Below are 6,199 nucleotides of genomic sequence, written 5' to 3'. Positions count from 1 at the left end.
CCTTTTTTGTGTATTTCTGCTCATACTTTATAATATAATGAGATTCGACCAGGATGGTTCTTACAATTATTGTTTTCGCTTCCCGTTTCCGTAACCAATGGAGTAATTCTTTTCTTTTTTGAGTTCACCAACTTGAACCTCGCAAATAATCGAGGATATGTATATATGACAGGTTAAAAAAAAAAAAGTCTCTCTCGGTTGTATCGAAGGAAATATGATGGTGAAAAAAGGCATACGATTCTTTTTGGAAAAAAAAAAACAAGTACTAACAACATCCTCAAGCCTTTCTTTTCCTTTTTTTCTTTCTTTTTTGTTACTGGTTTCAGAACGCAACCAAGAATTTGTTTAAAAACCCCGCAATGACTGCATATTGCAAGGCACAGCAGACATCCACAAGCCTCACCCCACTGGCCACACTTGATGCTTTGTTTCAGTTTCGCTTTTTGTTTTGGCTTTTTTACTTCCCTTCCCAGCCGTCCGCATCTAGAGGAAAGGCGGGACCGATGCAGACTGGCTAGTGGGAGAAAATACAAAGAAAACGAAGGAGAAGAAGAGAAATAAAATGCGTCTGTTGCCGAGAAGAGCTTACGTGAGAAACCCAATGATTAATGATAGGAAGAGTGACTGAGTAATGACTGCCAAGTCGTGTAGTACCGCAAGGTAAGCGGTGTGGGTACAAACCATAGTACGATACAGCGCGATGCCAATCAGCGAAATTAAGAGGCGGCGCGTAAATGGGAGCGGTGTCTTTCGTGCCATCGCGAGGCAATGGGTGCCCGCCAAATTTTCCCGCGAGCGGAGTTTAACACAGCATTCGTTTCCCGCCAACAACAAGTCATACAAATTTCAACGCGTGCCATTGCACTAGCAGACTGTTAATCTCGCACTAAATCTGCGGCTATTAATCAAGTGACGTGTCGAGAAGACACAGCATATTGCATGGCGATGCAATGTGACCTTTATTCGCCACTGGATGAAATGTCATTGAAAAGGGGAAAAATGACAGCGATAAGGACTTAGTATGAATTTGTATACTTCTTTTGACTTGCCTTTCCACAGGGCGCTGCTTTAAGCAGCAACTTCTCAGTTCGAGTTTAATGGGACTCTCTCTCTCTCTCTCTTTCTTGTAAAACGCTTCTTATAAACCATTTCTGAATGCAGTGATTGCTTGTCCATATGCGCATGCCCATGCTTAATAATGAAATTTTGTGAACCCTCAGGTAGCCAAGAAGACAAAAGGCCTTTCTAGGTATGTGGTAAATTAAAAGAATATATATAAAATAATTGACGGGATATATCCTTTATACCGACTCGTTTCATGTGTCCATTAAAAAGCTAAATTTCCGGCGTTCATGAGTGCTGGACTGAATGTGTCATTGATCTTCAAAAGTGGCCACGATATATGTCAACGTTAATTCTTCCTCAAACGTTTCCGTCAATAATACCTTGGCTCTAGCACTTTCTGTATTATTCTTATGTGCCAGTGTATACTTTGTATTCAGCACTGTCTGCCAATTGCCAAGATCTCTAAAAAAAATGTATTTAGAACCATTTTAACCAAATCCGTGAAGGCATAGACCATAGGCCTCAGGAAACATGTTTTGAAACATCCTGATGAGGAGACATGATATTTTTTTTTTCTTTTTTGTGTGTGTGGTGGTGACATGCAATCTTTTAGGCTTCTGATTTCAACGTGATTGCAGTCAACGTTTAATTCAAAATTCAGTTGATGGCTGATTAGTTATAGTCTATTAGCGCAGACTTCCAAGTTTTAATCTATTCCTGGACTGGTAAGCATTGCTTCCAAAGAAGTAATTGTTTTGCGAAAAACGAAATACTAGAGACCAATTCTGTGAAAACGGCAGACTTCAATTCAAGTCATAAATGAGTTATTCAACTAAAGAAGACCATGTTGAAAAATATAATTATACATGCCTATATATTACATATACTATATATATGTGTGTGTGTATTGCTCCCTTGCAGTGCTGAGACAAAACTGGCAATCTCGCATCTTGTGAAAATAACAGTTCACATGAAAAGAATAATAAGTGTTCAAGAATCATCATTTAAAGAAAAGTTCGAACCGAACTGAGAGTCAACAGACATAGTGAGAAGATGAGAGAGAGCAACAATGATGTAAGAACAACCTAACCGTTTTTCTAGAAGGCTACAGTGGAACGTGGCAAGTTCAAGAGCAAGAGGACTAAAAGGTGTTCACCAGTGTAGCAGCTGAAAAAATGGCATCGCACTGTATAAGAAAAACACTAAATCTCGCTGGGGAAGAATGTTAGCATCTCTCTTAGGGGTTTGCAATGCTTTAAAGTCCTTTAGGACATTCTTACTGTCTTAAAAGAAGCAAACGCTGAGGCCATACCTACGCACGTGAATTTACTCTTACTCAGACACCGATTGCCAGACCAAGATGATGCTGATGATGATGTAAGACATGGAGGAAAAAGGTGTTCCTACGCGAGTTACCCAAAGAGACTCCGCGAGTCATTTGCCCTCTCGCAAAACATAGGAAACTCAACATCACAAGGAAATTGGGAGATGTATTGAGACCACGTCAGAGACCAGTGCTTACCCCCTTCTCTCTCTCTCTCTCTCTCTCTCTCTCTCTCTCTCTCTCATGGTAGAGAAGGGAGGTAAAATGTTGACTACAAACGATAATGAAGAGCATCATAAATAATTTTCAGAGACAGTTTCCTTTGGTAACTCATTATCAGGCCAGCTTAAAATAGAGTAATTCGTATTTGATCAAGTCAAACTTGACGAATCTGGCAGTCTTAGAGCAATTACATGTGTGTGTGAGTTTATCAGCGGCAAGGCTCTAAACTCCTTATCGCAGAGAAATTGGCAGCCATAAAAAATTAATTTTCAATGGTGATATACGATGGCTTGTAAATTACAATTACTGGGAATTGAGACGGCAGAATACCTTCAAATGGCTCTAACAAAAGCTACAACTAAAAATAAAGGATAACGGACAACAAAAACAAAAGGGGAAAACCTACATCAAAAACTAAAGTTGCCCCAGAAAGAGGCGATAAGATGATCTCATTTACTTCAGCTTCGACAATAAGCAAAGGAATAATAACAACATCAACAACAAAAATATGACATCGCCCCGTGAAGATAGAGAAAGCCATGTGTTTCAACGCAATAATAATAATAATAATAATAATAATAATAATAATAATAATAATAATAATAATAATAATGTTTTATATATGCAGAGACTCAAGGCGATACTCAAGTCAAAACTCAACGGCGGAAATATGATAAAACAGCCATAAACACATGGGCAGTGCCAGTAATCAGATACAGCGCAGGAATAGTGGAATGGACGAAGGCAGAACTCCGCAGCATAGATCAGAAAACCAGGAAACAAATGACAATACACAAAGCACTACACCCAAGAGCAAATACGGACAGACTATACATAACACGAAAGGAAGGAGGGAGAGGACTACTAAGTATAGAGGACTGCGTCAACATTGAAAACAGAGCACTGGGGCAATATCTGAAAACCAGTGAAGACGAGTGGCTAAAGAGTGCATGGAAGAAGGACTAATAAAAGTAGACGAAGACCCAGAAATATACAGAGACAGGAGAAAGATAGAAAGAACACAGGACTGGCACAACAAACCAATGCACGGACAATACATGAGACAGACTAAAGAACTAGCCAGCGATGACAATTGGCAATGGCTACAGATGGGAGAGCTAAAGAAGGAAACTGAAGGAATGATAACAGCGGCACAAGATCAGGCCCTAAGAACCAGATATGTTCAAAGTACGATAGACGGAAATAACATCTCTCCCATATGTAGGAAGTGCAATACGAAAAATGAAACCATAAACCACATAGCAAGTGAATGCCCGGCACTTGCACAGAGCCAGTACAAAAAGAGGCATGATTCAGTGGCAAAAGCCCTCCACTGGAGCCTGTGCAAGAAACATCAGCTACCTTGCAGTAATAAGTGGTACGAGCACCAACCTGAGGGAGTGATAGAAAACGATCAGGCAAAGATCCTCTGGGACTATGGTATCAGAACGGATAGGGTGATACGTGCAAATAGACCAGACGTGACGTTGACTGACAAAGTCAAGAAGAAAGTATCACTCATTGATGTCGCAATACCATGGGACACCAGAGTTGAAGAGAAAGAGAGGGAAAAAATTGATAAGTATCAAGATCTGAAAATAGAAATAAGAAGGATATGGGATATGCCAGTGGAAATCGTACCCATAATCATAGGAGCACTAGGCACGATCCCAAGATCCCTGAAAAGGAATCTAGAAAAACTAGAGGCTGAAGTAGCTCCAGGTCTCATGCAGAAGAGTGTGATCCTAGAAACGGCACACATAGTAAGAAAAGTGATGGACTCCTAAGGAGCAGGATGCAACCCGGAACCCCACACTATAAATACCACCCAGTCGAATTGGAGGACTGTGATAGAGCACACACAAAAAAAAAAAAAAAAAAAAAAAAAAAAAAAATATTAATAATAATAATAATAATAAGTTTTATTAAAAATAATGGCAGAATTCACAGAATTGATTTTGTACAATATTCTTTCAATTCTCCTTATGATTTGTCTTTCTGGCACGCTGGTATTATGAAGCAGCTGTCCAATTTTCATCGTGCTGTAGGTCGTCAAAGGGATTTCGGGCTGGTGTTATCAAAGGCAAACTGGTTATCAGGGACAGGCTGGGGTCGTCAACAGGTATACAGGCGTCTAATAATAATAATAATAATAATAATAATAATAATAATAATAATAATAATAATAATAATAATAATAATAATAAGATAATAATAATAATAATAATAATAAAATAAGAGTAATATCGTCTCGGATGATGGCGATACGGCCAACCAATTTGTACAAAAAAGAAGAAAAAAGATACATGGAAGTGAACATGTACCTATTATGAATCTAAAAGAATGCATGCTGGCAAAATATAAGCAATAACTTACCTACGGCACTCCGGGAAGCATGGGGAACTCTATGTCACATCTGCAAAGAAAAACAAATCATATTTCAATACAGTGTCAGTAAATTATACCCAGTTACGTTGGGAACTGCGGTACACGGGTCTCATTCCTGATGTCAGGACGAAAATCAGGTAAACTCAGCAGAAATGAATGATATTTCATGGTTATGTGCACTATTAATCATACATAAAGACCAGGGCAAAAATAATACACACGTGTACGGAATCACTTTACAGACAACTAAAATTATTTTTAATCTCTAGAGGAAAATAGGAAAATAAAATAATGGTCCTCTTTTCAACGGCCTTTCACTTGAAACAGCCGGCGGTTTGTTTTAAGATAACTAAACTAGAAATTTGCTAGCCAGGTCTTTTCAACAGGGAAAAAATCCAAGGCCTAGTTGGGGCATTCCTTAGTTGTTTTATGGTGCACGGAATTATGCAGTGTCGACAAACATGTCATCATTTTTTTCACTTCCCTTTATTAGCAAAACTTCCGAACCTACATAAAAATGATTAATTACTAAAAAGAAAAGACGAAGTTTAAAAGTGAAACACCAGTTATGAAAATGGTTAAGTTTCCTTGAGAGAGAGAGAGAGAGAGAGAGAGAGAGAGAGAGAGAGAGAGAGAGAGAAGAGGGGGGATACTCTGCACGTATACAATACTCGCTCCATATCTTTTTCAATACTTCATGCGTTTGGAGCATGTATCATAAGAGAAGGATTAACTGACTGGTTGATATCATATACTAATTTCTTTATAAAACACATAACCGAGACCAAAATACTTACTATATACAGTTAGAGGCTACTAAGCATAGCAAAGTATCAGTGCACAAGGTTCTGTATCAAGGAGGGATTGACCAGCTTTTAACTCGTCAAAGTAGCCTTTATTATATCCTTTACTGATGACGATAATGAAATCGATATTTGTAGATGAGCCTTAATTCCGTTACTGAAACGGTGAGGCGATTTCTACAGACCGGACCGACCACCTTCCAGCAATTAATAAGACTTTATCAAGCTCTGCGTGTTATCTGGATCTTTTAAAGCCTTTATTACACTTCATGCTTCTTTATCACTTATCTCGGATTTCTTTATCAGTTACAGAAAGTTTTCACACAAACATTTCGTAACAATTTGTCGCTTGCCACCGACCACTTACGCTTCGTAATTACATCGTTAATTTGCTCGC

At 38.7% G+C, this 6,199-nt stretch overlaps 1 protein-coding gene across 2 annotated transcripts in view; it reads right to left on the bottom strand.

Annotated features, from left to right (window-relative positions):
- LOC135198027 (uncharacterized) overlaps positions 1-6,199 on the bottom strand; it is a 441,956-nt gene that overhangs the window by 106,351 nt on the left and 329,406 nt on the right. For both annotated transcript variants that reach the window (XM_064225387.1, XM_064225386.1), the window contains one exon: positions 4,988-5,027. The gene's annotated coding sequence lies outside the window, so the exon portion shown is untranslated. The remainder of the gene's footprint in view (positions 1-4,987; positions 5,028-6,199) is intronic.

Source organism: Macrobrachium nipponense, chromosome 21, assembly GCF_015104395.2.
Source record: "Macrobrachium nipponense isolate FS-2020 chromosome 21, ASM1510439v2, whole genome shotgun sequence".
Lineage (NCBI taxonomy): Eukaryota > Metazoa > Arthropoda > Malacostraca > Decapoda > Palaemonidae > Macrobrachium > Macrobrachium nipponense.
This window is presented reverse-complemented; position numbering and strand designations above follow the sequence as displayed.